The following is a 10,630-nucleotide window of genomic DNA, read 5'->3' as shown; positions in this document are numbered from 1 at the left end:
GAAAATGTACTAATTAAACAATTAACTAACTAACTAAAAGAAGTGGTTATGGATGGTGTTTGGTAGTGTTGGATGATGATTGAAGGGAAGTAGAGGAGAAGAAAGAAGGAGGAAAGAAATAGGGCAATCCATGTGTGCGCGTAAGTGATGCGTGCGCATGCTTGATGCGTACGCGTGGGTCCTGGCACAAGGTTGGCACGAGGTGGGCACAACTCTCAGGAAAATGTATGGAAGGGTGAAATTTTCAATCCACGTGTACGCGCACATGGTCAAAATAGCTTGGGCACGCGTACGCGTACGTGGCGCGTGCGCGTGGATTGGTGCTCTGTTTTTCAAAATTTTCATGTTTTTGCACCAAACCAAGCATTCCAAACCTCCAAACAACTACCAAAACATCTTAAAACCTTATTTAACCTACTAGACTCCCAAATAAACTAAACTAACTAAACAAAACATGAATTCAAATGAATTTACCATATATACAAAAGAGAAAAAGGGAAAGATGTTACCATGATGGGGTGTCTCCCACCTAGCACTTTTGTTTATTGTCCTTAAGTTGGACTTATAGGGAGCTCTCATCAAGGTGGCTTGTGCTTGAATCCATCCTTGAACATCCACCAATGCTTGGACTTCCAATAAGCTCTATCTTCCAAAGTCAGTAACTCCAAGTCTTGATGGAGTTCCTCACAAGCCATGGGCTCCCAAAGTTGATCTTCCTTGTGTGATCTGGGATCACACACTTTGTTTTCACACCCGTCTTTGAGTTGATCATGGTGATTTCCTCTGGGTGGCAAGAGAGATAAATTCTCATGGAGGCACCAAACTACCCTCCTAGACCCCTCTAGTCGAGCACTACTCCAACCTTTATGTCTCATGTTTGAAGCATCAACCATAATAAACCTTGATTTGCAACGCCAACCACAAAACCTTTTTTCGCTTACGCTTTATCCCACAAAGCATCCTAAGTTGTCCGTCCATTTCAAGCAAGCCATATTCAAGTGGGAAGATAGAGCTAATAGAAATGAATTTCACCCACTCAAATGAGGGAGTAGATAGCAACTTAGGCAAAGACAATTCCAAGGGTCTTGACAAAGCGTATTCAATCCCCATCCTCATTTTTCTAAGGATCTCCACCTCTTCACAAGTTTTCTTAATTTCAATCCTTTGTTTATCAATTATATCTAAGCCTTTTCCCTTACTTAAATCATGAATGGGAGAGAATTTTACCCCCACACTGCCTTCAAATTTACCGGGAGAAGGTTCTTCACGCTCAAAGGATTCTTCACAAAGAAGATTGGATGCATGGTCTTCATCACCAAGGGAACTCAATTCTTGCTTCATTCCATCCAAGTCTTCATTCGAAATTTGTTTTGGAGGTTGTGCACGGTCCTCCGCAACATCAAACTCAATCTTCTTGGAGGAATTTTCTTCAACTCGAGGTTCCCATGGAGGTTCCGCATCTCCTAAGTCTTTAACCACTTCTTCCTTGTCTTTGATGATCATAGGCTTCTCTAACTGTTTTAACACAAACTTACATTCCTCCTTATCCATCGGAGTTTCCAATCTCTCCTTCATGTTGTGTTCTTCATTAGATTCTCCACATGTAGCTATGGGAGTTCCTTGAGTGCTCAAATATTGGGAGGCTAATTGATTTATTACCGCATTTAGGGCGGCCATGAAATTTTGCACATCCCTTTTCATCTCTTCTTGTCCTTGAGCAAGAACAGCAAGGATAGCATCCATTGGAGATTGGGGTGGATAGAAGGGCTCATTGTCTTGGAGAAAGGGTTCATAATAGGAAGGTGGTTCTTCTTGGTAAGGGTATGGTAGTGTATATTGAGGTGGTGCTTGGGAGTAATAATCTTGGAATTGTGGTTCCATGTATGGCTCATATGGTTCAAAAGGAGGTTGGTATGGTGGGTAAGGATCATGGTCATATGGAGGTATTTGGTGAAAATAGGCTTGTGAGTGTGGTTGAAGTTCATGTTGAGGATATGACTCATAGGCATATGGTGGTGGTTCTTGAAAATCACAAGGAGATTCACCATAGCTATTGGGTTGGTATGCATCATAGAATGGCTCTTCTTCATAGTGCATTAGTGGAGGTTGTTGCCATGAAGATTGATCATATGCATATGGCTCCTCCCACTTATGGTTATCCAATCCTTGATACACATCCTCATTGAAGCTCTCATTTCTTACAACATAGTTAGAACCAAACTCATAGCCAAAGTGAGAATTCATGATAGCAAGAGAAAATGAAAACAAAAATCAAATAAAGAGTAAGAAAATTAAATCCTAAAACTAGTAAAAACTAACAAACAAACCAAAAATCAAGCTATTCACAATATTTACAATAGCCAATAACATAGCACCATTGCAATGATGATTAGGATTTTTGACGGTTTAGAATTTCACTAATGAAATCTCGTTGTAAAGTATAGTTTCCAAACCAATAAAAAATCCTTTCATACAAAAGATTGTTTGTCACAAGTAACAAACCCCTGATTTTATAAACCGAAGTATTCAAACCTTGGGTCGTTCTCCCTAGGAATTACAATAAAGTATCTTGTTATTGGTTGTGATGTGTTTTGGGGTTTTGGATAAGAAGCATGAAAAGTAAATGGCAATGAAAATAAACTAACAACTATAAAAGGCTCTTGGCAAGGTATGAAAATTAGAAGTCCTATCCTAGTTATCCTTCTCAATTGTGATGAGAATTGTTCATTGCTACCACTTAGTTAACCCTTACTAAATAAACACTACAAGAAAAATACCCATTCAGCCACACTTTTTTTAAGCTACATTTAAAAAGCGTAGCCTATTCATAGAATAGGCTACGCTTTTTTCAGTGATGCCTTTTTATAAGAGAAAAGGAAACACAATTTTGGCATCATTTAAAAAGTGTAGCCTTAGGTATTATAGAAATCGCTTAAAAAGCGTAGCCGTATGTTAATATTTATGGGTCCACTTTTTGTATCTAAGGGAATGCTTTTAAAGAGTAGCCTATTTATTAAGTTTTGGATACACTTCAAAAGTGATGCCTAATGTATCTAAAGCAAAAGATTTGACACTTAATAAATTTTTTCCTCAGTTTTCGAAAGCAAAACTCAAACACTTAATGAAATTTTTGTCCCTCCAAATCCAAAACCCAGACTTAGCCTTCATCTCGATCCCTCCAAATCCAAAGCTCACCATCGAAGAAACACTCTCGCTACAGAAACCCTCTCACCCACCACTCACCGTCGCTTCTCTTCGCCCTCCTCCTCGTCGCTGTGCCGCCCTTACCATCGTCTTCTCGTCGCTGCGCCGCCCTTACCTTCGCCAACCCTGTCGCGCACAACTCTCACCTTCGCCATTCTTACCGTCGCTGTTGACCGTCGCCACCCAGTAACCACTCACCATTCACCATCGTCGCTCATCACCTTTGCCATTGTCACCACTGCACAGACCATCGCTCTTCTTCGCTGTTCTGCACAAATCATCGCTGCGCCGCCCTCATCATCGTCATCTCCGTGCTTCTCATCATCGTCATCTCCGTGTTGATTATGTATGTATTGATTTCTATTTGGTTCTGAAATTTCAGAGGTTTAGGGTTCCGATTTTAGGGGTTTTAATTTAGGGGTTTTAATCTGTGAAATATGGGTTTTAATTTGGGGGTTTTATGAATTGATGAAGCTGCGTGGTTTAACAGATTAATGAGTATTGTTAGATTATTTGTTAATGAAGCTGCGTTGTTTAACCTTCTGATAAAGAATAGAATAGTGTCCTTACAGTGATTTTTCTTAGTGATTTTTCAAAGGATCATATCAATTCTAGTGACCTGTATTATATGCAATGCTACTAACAATTTTCCACAAGCCAAGAAAATCTGGGTTTGCGTATGCTTGTCATTGTTATTAATTTATTTATTATGTCTAATTTGATTTATTTATTTCAAGTTCATAAATCTGGGTGAGTTTATGATATATTTAATTCAGCTAGTTCTTTCGCCACTGAATGATTCTGTGAAAAATCACAATTCAAGATGAATAATATAAACTTAGCTATTCTTCAATTGGGACAAGGTTTGAAGGCTTATGCTTATATCTTGAGTGCTATCCATTTCTATAAACACAGCCTGCAGATTCCCATAGATTTCTGATTTGCTGGCTTTCTGCTTTATGCTTTCTTTGGCACTTTTAACCATATTTCTTCTTATCAACTATAATTAAAAATTATAATATCAAATCTCAGATTCATTCATAAGACTTGCCGCTACCGATTCCAAATTCCAATGCTCATTTACCTACCTGTTTATTGAGAACAGCCAGGCTCTTGGTGTGCAAGAGTGAAGAAAATTCCTCAGTGAACTAATAAAGCCACTAAATCAAACTTTGGGGCCTTTTTAATTAGTAATAATAGGAGTATTCCTTTTAGTCATTTTTTAGTACTTTGTGTTTGCTTTCTCAGATTTTACCTATGATTCAGTTTTGTCTTTTAAATTTCAATTCATGAAAATTAATTTCTGTGAGTAAATTTGGTTTCTTTCGCATTAGAATGTGAAACCAGTTTCTGCAAATTGGTTTATAAATATACATATTGAAAAATAGTGGTTTTGCAGAATCTTGTGTCTTTCAAGTGGGATTGATTGAAAATTTTTGGTACCTTTCAAGCAGAATCTTACATCTCTAATTTATGTTGTTATTACTTGAGTTTTCTTTTTTAATTATTATAGTTAACTTCTTATTACTGTGATTCGATCACTTGTAGGCCAAACTCACTAAGCTTCCCAAGAACCTTATGGCAAAGGTTTCTACTATGAAGAATACAGAGCAGGTGCACACTTTTATCTGATGCAGGGTAGTGGATGACTGCAAAAACAAGTTTCTAGTGTGTGTAATGCTGGTTGTTTTGCTTTTCAAATTGCAGATTTTAGAGCAACTTCCTCGGGTGATATCATCTTTGGATGCATATATGGATAATGGATTGCAAAAGTTAGAACTTCCTCTTATCTGATTGGCTATACTTACATGTTTAGAAATTGGAACCTCCTTTTTAATCTATGTTTGATTTTTCTCAACTAGAATCAAATTCTTGTCTCTAGAATCAATTTGGATCGAAGTGAAAATTTTTACTGTGTTAGAATTACATTGAGAGGAAGTAGCAGACATAAAAACCAGTTATGTTAGAATTAATTATACCTAAAATCAATTATACAAAATTGTATTTTGACAATGTTGCTTGTGTGGTTTTATGAGCTTCACTGATGTGATAAATTGCTAATTATAGGTGATAACCCGCTAGCAAGTGCAAGTAAACCTCGTTCAAAGTCAGGAGGGAGCTGACTGAAGCTTAAGAGGGAGCTGCGTTTCACTCACCCAACTGTTCTTCGAGTTTCTTTGCTAGGTGAGGACAGCGACTTCATCTTCTTTCTTTTCTCCTCTAATTCAAAATTCTGATAATTCTCTTGCTCCATTTTTTCCAGTTTATTCAATTTCTTTTAACACAACTACCACCACAAGCAAAGAGAGGTGAGTGATTTTCTCTCCTCTGTGTTTAATTTGGTCAAATGGCCTTGTAAAATGTAACCAAAATTCTGGTTCTTGGAACGGTTAAGGTTTGGGCTCAAGAGAAAAACAGGGACAAGTCTTGTGTATTTGATCAACAAAGAGGTAAGGGTTAGAATAGTTAGATATTGATTTTAGCTGTATTTGGTGATTAAATGGCAGAAACCTTTCCATTGAGTATGCTTATTCTCAAATAAGTTAGGCTACATAATATATTTATTGACCAGTCAGCTGCTTGATTCTTGGATCTGTATGTGAATGATTGTTGCTTTCTTAATCAGCAGTATACTTTGTAGTGGTAAATGGTAATGTTCTAATAAAAAAAAATCAAGTACTAATGGGGACTATTATTCATTTGTCTAGAGTAGTTTACTGATTTCATGTTAATTATTTTTGTTGCATGTGGATTATATATGATGCAGTATTTTCGTGGCTCATGGCAATTTATCAACTATTGTCAACTGTTGAGCTTCATGTTCCTAAATATTCCTATCATTGAATTTAGCATTTCAAAGTTTGTTTTTTCTCTGAGACTGTGCCAACTGGAGTTAAAATTTGAGTGAAGCAAAAGGAACATATTTGTTCTTTATCTTACCTTTTGATAAAGAATAGAATAGTGTCCTTATGTTTATCAATTTGCCTGGTTTTTATTTTTGACATTAACTCCACCTTAAACAATTTTGATACTCACTTATTCACTTACAAAATCCACCAATATCATGGTTTTGCAGATTGACAAAGAGCTTCTTCCGGAAGTGGTTAATATGGGATTTGACAGAAATCAATTGGTTGAATCTTTATGCAACAGGATCCAAAATGAGGTTTGTGCCCTTCATTCTCTCCTCTCATGTCTTCTTGATTGTCTCTTATTATTATCTATATATTTCTGGTACTGTGGCAAACTACTTGTTATTGGATAACTGGTTCCATGTTTCTAGTGGCTATCTTGGAGCTGAGTTTCAAGAGACTATGGTTGACTCTTTACCTTAGATAGTTGACTCTTTTAAGTCTTAATGGATCTAATAATATCTCTTCCTCTGCTCAATATCTCCCACTTATTTATTTATTTTCATGTGGTTTTGTTGTTACCATGTTTGGTTAATGTGAGTGTTGAGCTGAAAAAGAGTAATGTCTGTGTTCTTTTAGCAATTGACTAATGTTGTTGGGACCCTTCATTTTTAATATTTTCCTTTAATTTTTCAATATGAAGTGAATGACCCTTTTTGCCTTGTGAACATGGAGGTTACTAAGGAAGAGCTTAATGCAAAAATGAGAGAAAAAAGTTTCCAACTTTTGGTCTGAAAAAAACCATGCAAAGTTTCAACATGTTTGTGTTTTGTTTTGTGGCAGATGGGGCTGGTGATGATTTGTTTAAAGAGCTATGGAGGCTGTGCAGGGCCATTAATGAATGTTCCTTGTGTTCAAGACAGAGTTTTCTATTTCCCTCAGGGTCACATTGAATTGGTATGATATACACTTCTTTACCTTGTTTCTGATTTTGTTTGTGAATTTCATTTTTTTCTATTTTTGTGCTATGTATGCTTTCAAATTTAAGCCTTAAGGGGTTTAGTAAGTGTTATATAATTTTGATTTTTTTCTTTTGTAGTTGCCAGAACCTACAGAACAATATTTGAGGCAGATGAAGAACCAGAAATCTCCCAAATACGATCTTCCGTCGAATAAGATATTTAAAGAACAAGATTTTTTTCTCTTCTATCAGAAGGTTAATAACTTTTATTAGAAGATACTTATGTAGGATACAATATTTTGGTTTTTTTATAGTTTATTAGTAGTAAATTCTAAGTGGTCTAATGTATATTTTGATATGGGTATGTTTAATTTAGTGTGAGATGTATGAATACTCATTTATGATCATCCCAATATTTTTAGTTTATTATAAATATATTTTGTTATTGGATAATTTTTATTATTCAAAGAATATTGTATGGTATTATTATGTATTTATTTTTATTTTATAATTTTTAACTAATTTAATTAAAAAAAATAGGATTATATATAATCATATTACTAAATATTAGGTTTTAGAAAAAAAATTATTAGAATATATATATATAGAAAATAAAAAAAAAACAATGAGGGACCTAAGGCTACACTTATATACAGTAGCTATAGTATACAAAAAAAAAAGAGAGATCTAAGGCTACGCTTATAAAAAGTAGCTATGGTATACAATTTGGCTACGCTTTACAAGTGATGCAGTAGCGTTGAAAAGCGTAGCCTATTCTGGAAAAATGAAAGCTGAAAAGCGTAGCCTTTGGTCTTGGACAGCATCACTTGAAAAGCGTAGCCTATTCCCAAACGCCAAAAGCGTAGCCCTTGGTGCAGAAAAGCATAGCCTTTGAGAATAGGCAACGGCCGAATAGGAATCACTCCAAAAAGCGTAGCCGTAGCCCAAAAAGCGTAGCCGTAGCCTAAGGCATCATTTTTTTTCACTTTTGGCTACACTTTTCAAGTGTACCTGAATGGGTGTTTTTCTTGTAGTGAAAGGAAAGTCAAGTGGATGAATTGACTTGGGCCACAAGTCCTAGCCAACTCCCAAGGAAAGACTAGCTTTAGTGCACTCTAAACCAATTAGCAATCTCTCCAATTACCAATCAACAAAGAAATTAGATAACTCAAGTGTCACTAATTACTTTACCTAGGCCAAGAGGAACAAAATCTATACTATATCTAGAAGAGGCATTTCAACAAACACATAAAAGGCAATAAAAGTAAACAACATAAATGGAAAGAATTAAAGAGAGATCTAACTACAAAGGCAAGAGATCAACAATAGAAAAGAAAAGAAGAACCATTATTATGAATTACCTCTTATTGAATTGAAAGAAAATAGAAGGAACAATAGTAGATCTACAACAAAATATAAGAACAACATAAAGGAAATTACAATAAAAGAATGGAAGAAGAATGAATGTAACAACAAGGAATTGAGAAGATAAAAGTAGAAGAAGATGAATTAAAATCTAGATCTAAGAACTAAACCTAATCCTAATCCTAATCCTAGAGAGAAGTGAGAGCTTCTCTCTCTAGAAACTACTTCTAAAACTAATCCTAATGAGTGTGAATGAACTAATGGTAACTAACTTCTAAAGCATGAAAAGTATCTTCATTCCCCCTTCAATCCTTGGCTTAAATAGCATCAGAAATGAGTTGGATTGGGCCCACAAGGCTTCTAAAATCGCTGGCCACGTTTTGCTTTAAGTGAACCAGGTGGCAGCAACAGCGCGTGCGCGTACTATGCGCGTACGCGCCACCATACGTGTAGCAACTATGGAAAATCTTATATCGTTTTGAAGCCCCGGATGTTAGCTTTCTAACCCAACTAGAACCGCATCATTTGGACCTCTATAGCTCAAGTTATGGTCGTTTAAGTGCGAAGAGGTCGGCTTGACAGCTTTCCGGTTCTTTCATTTCTTCATGAGTTCTCTAACTTTTCATGCTTCTTTCTTCATTCCCTTGATCCAATCTTTGCCTCCTAAACCCTAAATCACTTAACAAACATATCAAGGCATCTAATGGAATCAAGGAGAATTAGATTTAGCTATTTTAAGTCCTAAAAAGCATGTTTTCACTCTTAAGCACAATTAAGGGAGAAGTAATAAAACCATGCTATTTCAATGGATAAATGTGGGTAAAAGGTCATAAAATCCCTTAAATCAAGCACAAGATAAACCCTACAAATGGGGTTTATCAACCTCCCCACACTTAAACCAAGCATGTCCTCATGCTAAAACCAAGAATGAAGTAAGGGATGGCATTTATTCAATGGAAACTAACTAAATGCAATCTACCTATATGCAACTATCTAAATGAATGCAATTGCTTGGTCAAAATAAATCAATTTCCAAGAAGCATATATGCACAAGGGCTAAGGACTAGCAAGTCTAATCCACAATTGAATAGAGTTATTAAATATTTTTACAAACTTGCATGAAAAGAGATGATCATATGTGGAAACATGTAATTGAGCACCAAACCCTCACCGGTAGTGTTTGCACTCTATTCGCTCAAGTGTTTAGGGTCGATTCTCTCAATTCTCTCCTAATCATGCTTTCTAAGATTTGTTTTTTTTCTTCTAACAATCAACAAATATTTCATGCATGCATACATATATTATGAGGTCTTTTCATAGGTTGTAATGGGGCTAGGGTCAAGGTAGGATGCATATTTGGTTAAGTGAGCTTGGAATTTGAATCTTTGATATGCTTAAACTTCCCACCTAGCCTATGACATCCTATACAATTAAGTTCTAATCTAACTACCCATTCCTCACTTTTTCACATACTCATGTATTCCTTTTTAATTTCACAACACCTATGCATTGATTTTATTGGACTATACTTTGATTTGGGGCATTTTGTCCCCTTTTTATTCCTTTTTTTTCTTCTTTTTTCTTTCTTTTTATATATTTTTTTCTTTTCCATATTTATTTTTTTCTTTTTTTCTTTTGTTTTTCTCATTTTTTTTTTCTATATACAAGAATCTCAATGCATAAGGTTTTACATTTGATCAATACATGAGTATGTACCCAATTTCCAACATTCCCAATAACAATACAAAATTACCCTTTTATTCACTCAATGTCCCAAGATTCCCACACTTGAATGATACTCACACACTCTAGCCTAAGCTAATCAAAGATCCAAATAAGGACATTTATTATTTTTCGCTTTAAGGCTTGTAATGTGCTAAAATTAAGAACAAAGTGGGTTAATCGTAGGCTCAAATTTGGCTAACAATGGAAGATAAAAGGTAAGACTTTTTGGGTAAGTGAGCTAAATGAAATGATGGCCTCAATCATATAAATGCATAAATACACAAAATAATGGATATAAAGAATCAAACAAATCAAAGATCACATTCATAGAAAGAGAATAATGCACACAAGAAGGAAAATAAGTGGTTATAGGATGTAACCACACCATTAGGCTTAAATCTCACTTTCTTGTGTTCTTAGCTCAAAATTCATGATCCACAAGATATATAATTCAAGCAAGCTTAATGAAAAGTTTTCACTCAAATCAATTGGTGTGCCCTATAGATAGAAATCTTGAAAAATT

At 35.5% G+C, this 10,630-nt stretch overlaps 2 long non-coding RNA genes across 2 annotated transcripts; both read left to right on the top strand.

The window, feature by feature from the left end:
* The first annotated feature begins 3,108 nt into the window (after positions 1-3,108).
* Positions 3,109-5,400, top strand: LOC112796768 (uncharacterized). Its single transcript, XR_003199370.3, has 4 exons — positions 3,109-3,550; positions 4,753-4,818; positions 4,912-4,976; positions 5,272-5,400. It is a non-coding gene; the product is annotated as an uncharacterized lncRNA (long non-coding RNA).
* A 1,474-nt stretch (positions 5,401-6,874) lies between these two features.
* On the top strand, positions 6,875-7,470 carry LOC140184315 (uncharacterized). Its single transcript, XR_011880747.1, has 2 exons — positions 6,875-7,013; positions 7,156-7,470. It is a non-coding gene; the product is annotated as an uncharacterized lncRNA (long non-coding RNA).
* The last annotated feature ends 3,160 nt before the right edge of the window (positions 7,471-10,630 follow it).

This window comes from Arachis hypogaea, chromosome 4 (genome assembly GCF_003086295.3).
Source record: "Arachis hypogaea cultivar Tifrunner chromosome 4, arahy.Tifrunner.gnm2.J5K5, whole genome shotgun sequence".
Classification (NCBI taxonomy): Eukaryota; Viridiplantae; Streptophyta; class Magnoliopsida; order Fabales; family Fabaceae; genus Arachis; species Arachis hypogaea.
Note: the sequence above shows the minus strand (reverse complement) of the source record. Positions and strands in the feature narration are given on the sequence as shown.